The sequence below is a fragment of the Taudactylus pleione genome, unplaced genomic scaffold (assembly GCF_031769625.1).
Source record: "Taudactylus pleione unplaced genomic scaffold, aTauple2 ptg000238l, whole genome shotgun sequence".
Classification (NCBI taxonomy): domain Eukaryota; kingdom Metazoa; phylum Chordata; class Amphibia; order Anura; family Myobatrachidae; genus Taudactylus; species Taudactylus pleione.
In genome coordinates, this window is record NW_028284640.1 from 2,318,699 (window position 1) to 2,331,529 (window position 12,831).

General features: G+C 49.0%; 1 protein-coding gene across 2 annotated transcripts in view; it reads right to left on the reverse strand.

Annotated features, from left to right (window-relative positions):
- Nucleotides 1-12,831, reverse strand: part of RNF144A (ring finger protein 144A) — a 99,198-nt gene that overhangs the window by 72,350 nt on the left and 14,017 nt on the right. The window lies entirely within an intron of this gene.

Here is a 12,831-nt window from a genome sequence, read left to right on the forward strand (position 1 = left end):
AACTCCAAATTATTGATAATTTATAAATGCAATAACATTTTGCAATCAATAGAGGTTTTTAGCATAATCATGGCCAAGGTTATGGGCCTACCCACCATATCCAGGTAACCTCTTTAGGATAGCTCCCTAATATACTAGGGTTTAAATCCAGAGCGCAGGACCCCCCCCAAACTGGCCCAGCTAAGTTTCCCCAGGGCACCGCCATAGTAAGAAAAGTGCAGTGTAAAAGAGATAGTTAAGAGCAACCACAACTGAATATAAAGAATGAAAATAAAAAAGTGAAATACATGTATAATAAACAAACAGTGAAGGGTTAAAATGTGTTATAAAATAATAATGTGTTATAATGCGGTGCCCTGAAACAGATCAACCAAGGCAATCCAGGGGGACCCACGCCCCAAAAATGAACCAAAGTTGCACTACAGTATATAACTTGTAGGATTTACCTAAAATTGTGCCTAATACCAGTGTGCATATACTATACCAGACTCCATGCTTTTAAACCAATAAGGAAGGGTGCTAATCCAGACTGAGGGTGTCTCCTTTCCCTCAAGTGTGCAATAAAGCACATTAAATGGTAGTATATGGAAAAGATTCCTGGACTGCACAACCTGAATATATATAATATGAGGTGCAGCCCTGTCCACCACTAAATAACTGAACCAAGGGATGACAGGTAAGCACAATTTACTTAAAGAAATCATGTGCTAAATTTCTTAAATTGTAGCCTAGGGGTTGCTATGGAAAAAACACTAATACTGTACTCTAGGGCGTCGTGTTTCATGAAAGTTTGGGAACTTCTACTGTAACAGTAAAGATCCTGTGGGAGAGTCCCTGACTACCTCTCTCATATAGGAAACCTGTGATCACATTATTGAAGATACTTGCTATTAGCAGGAGCATTGAGATATATGGGAATAGTGCTATGAAGCGATCAAGCATCCTTGTGGATACAACAGCATTCTACATGTAAGTGTGTGCTAGCTGAAACAGAGTTTACTTCCTAAATGTTGGACGGCCATTGCCATAAATCCTATAGTGGTAGTTCTGAACAGGTTACAGTGTATCTGCCACCTACACACACTGATGAATAGCAGCTTTGAATCTTCTGCTCTGTCCAGTGCTTAATTTGAAACCTGAATGAACTATGCAACCTCTTTAAATAATAAAATCCACCAGATTCCCACCTATGCCCCCTGTAGCACCAAATTCTCACCTATCTTCTCCTCAGCAGTACATACTCCTGTATCCACGCTGTAGCACCACATTTTCCCTTATGCCCCCTGTAGCACCATATTCTCACCTATCTTCTCTGTAGCAAGACATTCTCCCCTATCCCCCTGTAGCTGCACATTCTCCCCACTCCCCCCTGTAGCACCACATTGTCGAAGCTGGATAATTGGCAGACAGAATCTGTTAAATTAAAATCTGGATGACGCCATTTTGCGAATGGCAACGCCATTTTGAGAATGGCCGCCCAGCGCCATTTTAGCGAGTCTCACACATAAGAACATACGGCGATGCTATTCCCACGCAATAGAACTATGTTAAAAGTCCCCATTATATAAATGCATACATTGATATAAACATATAATATGATCACCCCTGCAAAACACGTACCATGGTGTACTTCACAAACACGTAGACGCATAACACTAACTAGAGTCTTTTCTTAATATCCCAATACTCACACACTACACAATTACATAAAAAGGTTCCATAGCATTAAGGTTAATATTTAAGGTTTTATCTATTATCAGTAATGTTGTGAAATACATGTTATTTGATATCTAAGGTTTATTACATGGTAAGCAGACCGTGTTTGGTGTCATTCTAAACCACTGTGTCTTTGGAGATTTACGGTTTCATCGGTGAGATCGCAACATGTTCTGCAAATTATGGATCATAGAGAGTTAGGCATTAAAATGTACTCTGTAATGCAGCCAGTTTAGATTTGTTATACAGTGGGAAAATGGAGAAAAAGAGCTGTGGACTGTGATCATACGAACTGACCTATGAACTGTACTGTAACAGAAGAACCAGGAAGAAGAACCAATGGAATCATGCAAACTTGTCCTATTGTATTGCCTATCTCTGTAAGGGTATATATGCAGGCTCTCTGAAACTAGATGCCAGTCATCCTTTCTTTGCTGTTGACGGAGGTTTCATCTTTGATGCCGGGATCTGGATACAGAGCGCATGCATATGTAACGACTGTACCTTGTGACTGTATAATTTGTTTGCGCTAATTGTATTTAGATCACAGCGTGTAACCATCTGCTTTTATGGTGAATAATATCTTTTTGTGCTTTGGAACCACAAACAAAGTCTGAAAGCAATTATTTCTTGTGCGACTCATAACGCTAAATAGCGACAATTTTAGAGTGTATAGAAAGGTAGGAAACGATAACATTCTCACCTATCTTCCTAGTAGCATCACATTCTCCCTTTATCCACAGTAGCACCACATTCTCATGTATTTTCCCTGTAGCAGCACATTCTCCCTTATCCATCATGTAACACCACATTCTCACCTCTCTTCCCTGTACCAATACATTCTCCCTTATCCCCCAATGTAGCAGCACATTCTCCCTTATCCCCCTTGTAGCAGCACATTCTCCCCATCCTCCCTGTGTTACCACATTCTCACCTGTCTTCACTGTAGCAACACATTCTCCCTTATCCCCCCTGGAGCAGAACATTGTCCCTTATCCCTTATCCCCCTCTAGCAGCACCTTATCCCGCCTGTAGCAGCACACTCTCCCCTATCTTCCCTGTAACACCACATTCTCACCTCTCTTCCCCGTAGCAGCACATTCTCCCCTAACCTCCCTGTAACACCACATTCTCACCTCTCTTCCCCGTAGCAGCACATTCTCCACTGCCCCCTGTAACACCACATTCTCACCTCTATTTCCTGTAGCAGCACATTCTCCTCTACCCCCCTGTAACACCACATTCTCACCTCTCTTCCCCATAGCAGCACATTCTCCCCTAACCTCCCTGTAACACCACATTCTCACCTCTCTTCCCCGTAGCAGCACATTCTCCCCTACCCCCCTGTAACACCACATTCTCACCTCTATTTCCTGTAGCAGCACATTCTCCTCTACCCCCCTGTAACACCACATTCTCACCTCTCTTCCCCTGTAGAAGCACATTCTCCCGTGCCCCCCTTGTAACACCACATTCTCACCTCTATTTCCTGTAGAAGCACATTCTCCCCTAACCTCCCTGTAACACCACATTCTCACCTCTATTTCCTGTAGCAGCACATTCTCCCCTACCCCACTGTAACACCACATTCTCACCTCTCTTCCCCATAGCAGCACACTCTCCCCTAACCTCCCTGTAACACCACATTCTCACCTCTCTTCCCCATAGCAGCACATTCTCCCCTACCCCCCCTGTAACACCACATTCTCACCTCTATTTCCTGTAGGAGCACATTCTCCTCTACCCCCCTGTAAAACCACATTCTCACCTCTATTTCCTGTAGCAGCACATTCTCCTCTACCCCCCTGTAACACCACATTCTCACCTCTATTTCCAGTAGCAGCACATTCTCCTCTACCCCCCTGTAACACCACATTCTCACCTCTCTTCCCCTGTAGCAGTACATTCTCCCCTGCCCCCCATGTAACACCACATTCTCACCTCTATTTCCTGTAGGAGCACATTCTCCCCTAACCTCCCTGTAACACCACATTCTCACCTCTATTTCCTGTAGCAGCACATTCTCCCCTGCCCCCCCTGTAACACCACATTCTCACCTCTCTTCCCCATAGCAGCACATTCTCCCCTACCCCCCTGTAACACCACATTCTCACCTCTCTTCCCCATAGCAGCACATTCTCCCCTAACCTCCCTGTAACACCACATTCTCACCTCTCTTCCCCGTAGCAGCACATTCTCCCCTAACCTCCCTGTAACACCACATTCTCACCTCTCTTCCCCATAGCAGCACATTCTACCCTGCCCCCCTGTAACACCACATTCTCACCTCTATTTCCTGTAGCAGCACATTCTCCTCTACCCCCCTGTAACACCACATTCTCACCTCTATTTCCTATAGCAGCACATTCTCTATTTCCTGTAGCAGCACATTCTCCCACGCCCCCCTTGTAACACCACATTCTCACCTCTCTTCCCCATAGCAGCACATTCTCCCCTACCCCCCTGTAACACCACATTCTCACCTCTCTTCCCCATAGCAGCACATTCTCTCCTAACCTCCGTGTAACACCACATTCTCACCTCTCTTCCCCATAGCAGCACATTCTCCCCTAACCTCCCTGTAACACCACATTCTCACCTCTCTTCCCCATAGCAGCACATTCTCCCCTACCCCTCTGTAACACCACATTCTCACCTCTCTTCCCCATAGCAGCACATTCTCCCCAAACCTACCTGTAACACCACATTCTCACCTCTCTTCCCCATAGCAGCACATTCTCCCCTAACCTCCCTGTCACACCACATTCTCACCTCTTTTCCCCATAGCAGCACATTCTCCCCTAACCTCCCTGTAACACCACATTCTCACCTCACTTCCCCTGTAGCAGCACATTCTCCCCTACCCGCCTGTAACACCACATTCTCACCTTTATTTCTTGTAGCAGCACATTCTCCCCTGCCCCTCCTGTAACACCACATTCTCACCTCTTTCCCATAGCAGCACATTCTCCCCTAACCTCTCTGTAACACCACATTCTCACCTCTCTTCCCTGTAGCAGCACATTCTCCCCTAACCTCCCTGTAACACCACATTCTCACCTATCTTCCCTGTAGCAGCACATTCTCCCCTGCACCTCCTGTAACACCACATTCTCACCTCTTTCCCATAGCAGCACATTCTCCCCTAACCTCTCTGTAACACCACATTCTCACCTCTCTTCCCCTGTAGCAGCACATTCTCCCCTACCCCCCTGTAACACCACATTCTCACCTATCTTCCCCATAGCAGCACATTCTCCCCTACTCCCCTGTAACACCACATTCTCACCTCTCTTCCCCATAGCAGCACATTCTCCCCTAACCTCCCTGTAACACCACATTCTCACCTCTTTTCCCCATAGCAGCACATTCTCCCCTAACCTCCCTGTAACACCACATTCTCACCTCTATTTCCTGTAGCAGCACATTCTCCCCTACCCCCCTGTAACACCACATTCTCACCTCTCTTCCCCATAGCAGCACACTCTCCCCTAACCTCCCTGTAACACCACATTCTCACCTCTCTTCCCCATAGCAGCACATTCTCCCCTACCCCCCCTGTAACACCACATTCTCACCTCTATTTCCTGTAGGAGCACATTCTCCTCTACCCCTGTAAAACCACATTCTCACCTCTATTTCCTGTAGCAGCGCATTCTCCTCTACCCCCCTGTAACACCACATTCTCACCTCTATTTCCTGTAGCAGCATATTCTCCTCTACCCCCCTGTAACACCACATTCTCACCTCTCTTCCCCTGTAGCAGTACATTCTCCCCTGCCCCCCATGTAACACCACATTCTCACCTCTATTTCCTGTAGGAGCACATTCTCCCCTAACCTCCCTGTAACACCACATTCTCACCTCTATTTCCTGTAGCAGCACATTCTCCCCTGCCCCCCCTGTAACACCACATTCTCACCTCTCTTCCCCATAGCAGCACATTCTCCCCTACCCCCCTGTAACACCACATTCTCACCTCTCTTACCCATAGCAGCACATTCTCCCCTAACCTCCCTGTAACACCACATTCTCACCTCTCTTCCCCGTAGCAGCACATTCTCCCCTAACCTCCCTGTAACACCACATTCTCACCTCTCTTCCCCATAGCAGCACATTCTCCCCTGCCCCCCTGTAACACCACATTCTCACCTCTATTTCCTGTAGCAGCACATTCTCCTCTACCCCCCTGTAACACCACATTCACACCTCTATTTCCTATAGCAGCACATTCTCTATTTCCTGTAGCAGCACATTCTCCCCCGCCCCCCCTGTAACACCACATTCTCACCTCTCTTCCCCATAGCAGCACATTCTCCCCTACCCCCCTGTAACACCACATTCTCACCTCTCTTCCCCATAGCAGCACATTCTCTCCTAACCTCCGTGTAACAACACATTCTCACCTCTCTTCCCCATAGCAGCACATTCTCCCCTAACCTCCCTGTAACACCACATTCTCACCTCTCTTCCCCATAGCAGCACATTCTCCCCTACCCCTCTGTAACACCACATTCTCACCTCTCTTCCCCATAGCAGCACATTCTCCCCAAACCTACCTGTAACACCACATTCTCACCTCTCTTCCCCATAGCAGCACATTCTCCCCCAACCTCCCTGTCACACCACATTCTCACCTCTTTTCCCCATAGCAGCACATTCTCCCCTAACCTCCCTGTAACACCACATTCTCACCTCTCTTCACCTGTAGCAGCACATTCTCCCCTACCTGCCTGTAACACCACATTCTCACCTCTCTTCCCCATAGCAGCACATTCTCCCCTAACCTCCCTGTAACACCACATTCTCACCTCTCTTCCCCGTAGCAGCACATTCTCCCCTACCCCCCTGTAACACCACATTCTCACCTCTATTTCCTGTAGCAGCACATTCTCCTCTACCCCCCTGTAACACCACATTCTCACCTCTCTTCCCCTGTAGAAGCACATTCTCCCGTGCCCCCCTTGTAACACCACATTCTCACCTCTATTTCCTGTAGAAGCACATTCTCCCCTAACCTCCCTGTAACACCACATTCTCACCTCTATTTCCTGTAGCAGCACATTCTCCCCTACCCCACTGTAACACCACATTCTCACCTCTCTTCCCCATAGCAGCACACTCTCCCCTAACCTCCCTGTAACACCACATTCTCACCTCTCTTCCCCATAGCAGCACATTCTCCCCTACCCCCCCTGTAACACCACATTCTCACCTCTATTTCCTGTAGGAGCACATTCTCCTCTACCCCCCTGTAAAACCACATTCTCACCTCTATTTCCTGTAGCAGCACATTCTCCTCTACCCCCCTGTAACACCACATTCTCACCTCTATTTCCAGTAGCAGCACATTCTCCTCTACCCCCCTGTAACACCACATTCTCACCTCTCTTCCCCTGTAGCAGTACATTCTCCCCTGCCCCCCATGTAACACCACATTCTCACCTCTATTTCCTGTAGGAGCACATTCTCCCCTAACCTCCCTGTAACACCACATTCTCACCTCTATTTCCTGTAGCAGCACATTCTCCCCTGCCCCCCCTGTAACACCACATTCTCACCTCTCTTCCCCATAGCAGCACATTCTCCCCTACCCCCCTGTAACACCACATTCTCACCTCTCTTCCCCATAGCAGCACATTCTCCCCTAACCTCCCTGTAACACCACATTCTCACCTCTCTTCCCCGTAGCAGCACATTCTCCCCTAACCTCCCTGTAACACCACATTCTCACCTCTCTTCCCCATAGCAGCACATTCTACCCTGCCCCCCTGTAACACCACATTCTCACCTCTATTTCCTGTAGCAGCACATTCTCCTCTACCCCCCTGTAACACCACATTCTCACCTCTATTTCCTATAGCAGCACATTCTCTATTTCCTGTAGCAGCACATTCTCCCACGCCCCCCTTGTAACACCACATTCTCACCTCTCTTCCCCATAGCAGCACATTCTCCCCTACCCCCCTGTAACACCACATTCTCACCTCTCTTCCCCATAGCAGCACATTCTCTCCTAACCTCCGTGTAACACCACATTCTCACCTCTCTTCCCCATAGCAGCACATTCTCCCCTAACCTCCCTGTAACACCACATTCTCACCTCTCTTCCCCATAGCAGCACATTCTCCCCTACCCCTCTGTAACACCACATTCTCACCTCTCTTCCCCATAGCAGCACATTCTCCCCAAACCTACCTGTAACACCACATTCTCACCTCTCTTCCCCATAGCAGCACATTCTCCCCTAACCTCCCTGTCACACCACATTCTCACCTCTTTTCCCCATAGCAGCACATTCTCCCCTAACCTCCCTGTAACACCACATTCTCACCTCACTTCCACTGTAGCAGCACATTCTCCCCTACCCGCCTGTAACACCACATTCTCACCTTTATTTCTTGTAGCAGCACATTCTCCCCTGCCCCTCCTGTAACACCACATTCTCACCTCTTTCCCATAGCAGCACATTCTCCCCTAACCTCTCTGTAACACCACATTCTCACCTCTCTTCCCTGTAGCAGCACATTCTCCCCTAACCTCCCTGTAACACCACATTCTCACCTATCTTCCCTGTAGCAGCACATTCTCCCCTGCACCTCCTGTAACACCACATTCTCACCTCTTTCCCATAGCAGCACATTCTCCCCTAACCTCTCTGTAACACCACATTCTCACCTCTCTTCCCCTGTAGCAGCACATTCTCCCCTACCCCCCTGTAACACCACATTCTCACCTATCTTCCCCATAGCAGCACATTCTCCCCTACTCCCCTGTAACACCACATTCTCACCTCTCTTCCCCATAGCAGCACATTCTCCCCTAACCTCCCTGTAACACCACATTCTCACCTCTTTTCCCCATAGCAGCACATTCTCCCCTAACCTCCCTGTAACACCACATTCTCACCTCTATTTCCTGTAGCAGCACATTCTCCCCTACCCCCCTGTAACACCACATTCTCACCTCTCTTCCCCATAGCAGCACACTCTCCCCTAACCTCCCTGTAACACCACATTCTCACCTCTCTTCCCCATAGCAGCACATTCTCCCCTACCCCCCCTGTAACACCACATTCTCACCTCTATTTCCTATAGGAGCACATTCTCCTCTACCCCTGTAAAACCACATTCTCACCTCTATTTCCTGTAGCAGCACATTCTCCTCTACCCCCCTGTAACACCACATTCTCACCTCTATTTCCTGTAGCAGCATATTCTCCTCTACCCCCCTGTAACACCACATTCTCACCTCTCTTCCCCTGTAGCAGTACATTCTCCCCTGCCCCCCATGTAACACCACATTCTCACCTCTATTTCCTGTAGGAGCACATTCTCCCCTAACCTCCCTGTAACACCACATTCTCACCTCTATTTCCTGTAGCAGCACATTCTCCCCTGCCCCCCCTGTAACACCACATTCTCACCTCTCTTCCCCATAGCAGCACATTCTCCCCTACCCCCCTGTAACACCACATTCTCACCTCTCTTACCCATAGCAGCACATTCTCCCCTAACCTCCCTGTAACACCACATTCTCACCTCTCTTCCCCGTAGCAGCACATTCTCCCCTAACCTCCCTGTAACACCACATTCTCACCTCTCTTCCCCATAGCAGCACATTCTCCCCTGCCCCCCTGTAACACCACATTCTCACCTCTATTTCCTGTAGCAGCACATTCTCCTCTACCCCCCTGTAACACCACATTCACACCTCTATTTCCTACAGCAGCACATTCTCTATTTCCTGTAGCAGCACATTCTGCCCCGCCCCCCCTGTAACACCACATTCTCACCTCTCTTCCCCATAGCAGCACATTCTCCCCTACCCCCCTGTAACACCACATTCTCACCTCTCTTCCCCATAGCAGCACATTCTCTCCTAACCTCCGTGTAACAACACATTCTCACCTCTCTTCCCCATAGCAGCACATTCTCCCCTAACCTCCCTGTAACACCACATTCTCACCTCTCTTCCCCATAGCAGCACATTCTCCCCTACCCCTCTGTAACACCACATTCTCACCTCTCTTCCCCATAGCAGCACATTCTCCCCAAACCTACCTGTAACACCACATTCTCACCTCTCTTCCCCATAGCAGCACATTCTCCCCTAACCTCCCTGTCACACCACATTCTCACCTCTTTTCTCCATAGCAGCACATTCTCCCCTAACCTCCCTGTAACACCACATTCTCACCTCTCTTCACCTGTAGCAGCACATTCTCCCCTACCCGCCTGTAACACCACATTCTCACCTTTATTTCTTGTAGCAGCACATTCTCCCCTGCCCCTCCTGTAACACCACATTCTCACCTCTTTCCCATAGCAGCACATTCTCCCCTAACCTCTCTGTAACACCACATTCTCACCTCTCTTCCCTGTAGCAGCACATTCTCCCCTAACCTCCCTGTAACACCACATTCTCACCTATCTTCCCTGTAGTAGCACATTCTCCCCTGCACCTCCTGTAACACCACATTCTCACCTCTTTCCCATAGCAGCACATTCTCCCCTAACCTCTCTGTAACACCACATTCTCACCTCTCTTCCCCTGTAGCAGCACATTCTCCCCTACGCCCCTGTAACACCACATTCTCACCTATCTTCCCCATAGCAGCACATTCTCCCCTACTCCCCTGTAACACCACATTCTCACCTCTCTTCCCCATAGCAGCACATTCTCCCCTAACCTCCCTGTAACACCACATTCTCACCTCTTTTCCCCATAGCAGCACATTCTCCCCTAACCTCCCTGTAACACCACATTCTCACCTCTCTTCCCCATAGCAGCACATTCTCCCCTAACCTCCCTGTAACACCACATTCTCACCTGTCTTCCCCGTAGCAGCACATTCTCCCCTACCCCCCTGTAACACCACATTCTCACCTATCTTCCCCATAGCAGCACATTCTCCCCTACCCCCCTGTAACACCACATTCTCAACTCTCTTCCCCATAGCAGCACATTCTCCCCTAACCTCCCTGTCACACCACATTCTCACCTCTTTTCCCCATAGCAGCACATTCTCCCCTAACCTCCCTGTAACACCACATTCTCACCTCTCTTCCCCTGTAGCAACACATTCTCCCCTACCCGCCTGTAACACCACATTCTCACCTTTATTTCTTGTAGCAGCACATTCTCCCCTGCCCCTCCTGTAACACCACATTCTCACCTCTTTCCCATAGCAGCACATTCTCCCCTAACCTCTCTGTAACACCACATTCTCACCTCTCTTCCCTGTAGCAGCACATTCTCCCCTAACCTCCCTGTAACACCACATTCTCACCTATCTTCCCTGTAGCAGCACATTCTCCCCTGCACCTCCTGTAACACCACATTCTCACCTCTTTCCCATAGCAGCACATTCTCCCCTAACCTCTCTGTAACACCACATTCTCACCTCTCTTCCCCTGTAGCAGCACATTCTCCCCTACCCCCCTGTAACACCACATTCTCACCTATCTTCCCCATAGCAGCACATTCTCCCCTACTCCCCTGTAACACCACATTCTCACCTCTCTTCCCCATAGCAGCACATTCTCCCCTAACCTCCCTGTAACACCACATTCTCACCTCTTTTCCCCATAGCAGCACATTCTCCCCTAACCTCCCTGTAACACCACATTCTCACCTCTATTTCCTGTAGCAGCACATTCTCCCCTACCCCCCTGTAACACCACATTCTCACCTCTCTTCCCCATAGCAGCACACTCTCCCCTAACCTCCCTGTAACACCACATTCTCACCTCTCTTCCCCATAGCAGCACATTCTCCCCTACCCCCCCTGTAACACCACATTCTCACCTCTATTTCCTGTAGGAGCACATTCTCCTCTACCCCTGTAAAACCACATTCTCACCTCTATTTCCTGTAGCAGCACATTCTCCTCTACCCCCCTGTAACACCACATTCTCACCTCTATTTCCTGTAGCAGCATATTCTCCTCTACCCCCCTGTAACACCACATTCTCACCTCTCTTCCCCTGTAGCAGTACATTCTCCCCTGCCCCCCATGTAACACCACATTCTCACCTCTATTTCCTGTAGGAGCACATTCTCACCTAACCTCCCTGTAACACCACATTCTCACCTCTATTTCCTGTAGCAGCACATTCTCCCCTGCCCCCCCTGTAACACCACATTCTCACCTCTCTTCCCCATAGCAGCACATTCTCCCCTACCCCCCTGTAACACCACATTCTCACCTCTCTTACCCATAGCAGCACATTCTCCCCTAACCTCCCTGTAACACCACATTCTCACCTCTCTTCCCCGTAGCAGCACATTCTCCCCTAACCTCCCTGTAACACCACATTCTCACCTCTCTTCCCCATAGCAGCACATTCTCCCCTGCCCCCCTGTAACACCACATTCTCACCTCTATTTCCTGTAGCAGCACATTCTCCTCTACCCCCCTGTAACACCACATTCTCACCTCTATTTCCTATAGCAGCACATTCTCTATTTCCTGTAGCAGCACATTCTCCCCCGCCCCCCCTGTAACACCACATTCTCACCTCTCTTCCCCATAGCAGCACATTCTCTCCTAACCTCCGTGTAACAACACATTCTCACCTCTCTTCCCCATAGCAGCACATTCTCCCCTAACCTCCCTGTAACACCACATTCTCACCTCTCTTCCCCATAGCAGCACATTCTCCCCTACCCCTCTGTAACACCACATTCTCACCTCTCTTCCCCATAGCAGCACATTCTCCCCAAACCTACCTGTAACACCACATTCTCACCTCTCTTCCCCATAGCAGCACATTCTCCCCTAACCTCCCTGTCACACCACATTCTCACCTCTTTTCCCCATAGCAGCACATTCTCCCCTAACCTCCGTGTAACACCACATTCTCACCTCTCTTCACCTGTAGCAGCACATTCTCCCCTACCCGCCTGTAACACCACATTCTCACCTTTATTTCTTGTAGCAGCACATTCTCCCCTGCCCCTCCTGTAACACCATTCTCACCTCTTTCCCATAGCAGCACATTCTCCCCTAACCTCTCTGTAACACCACATTCTCACCTCTCTTCCCTGTAGCAGCACATTCTCCCCTAACCTCCCTGTAACACCACATTCTCACCTATCTTCCCTGTAGTA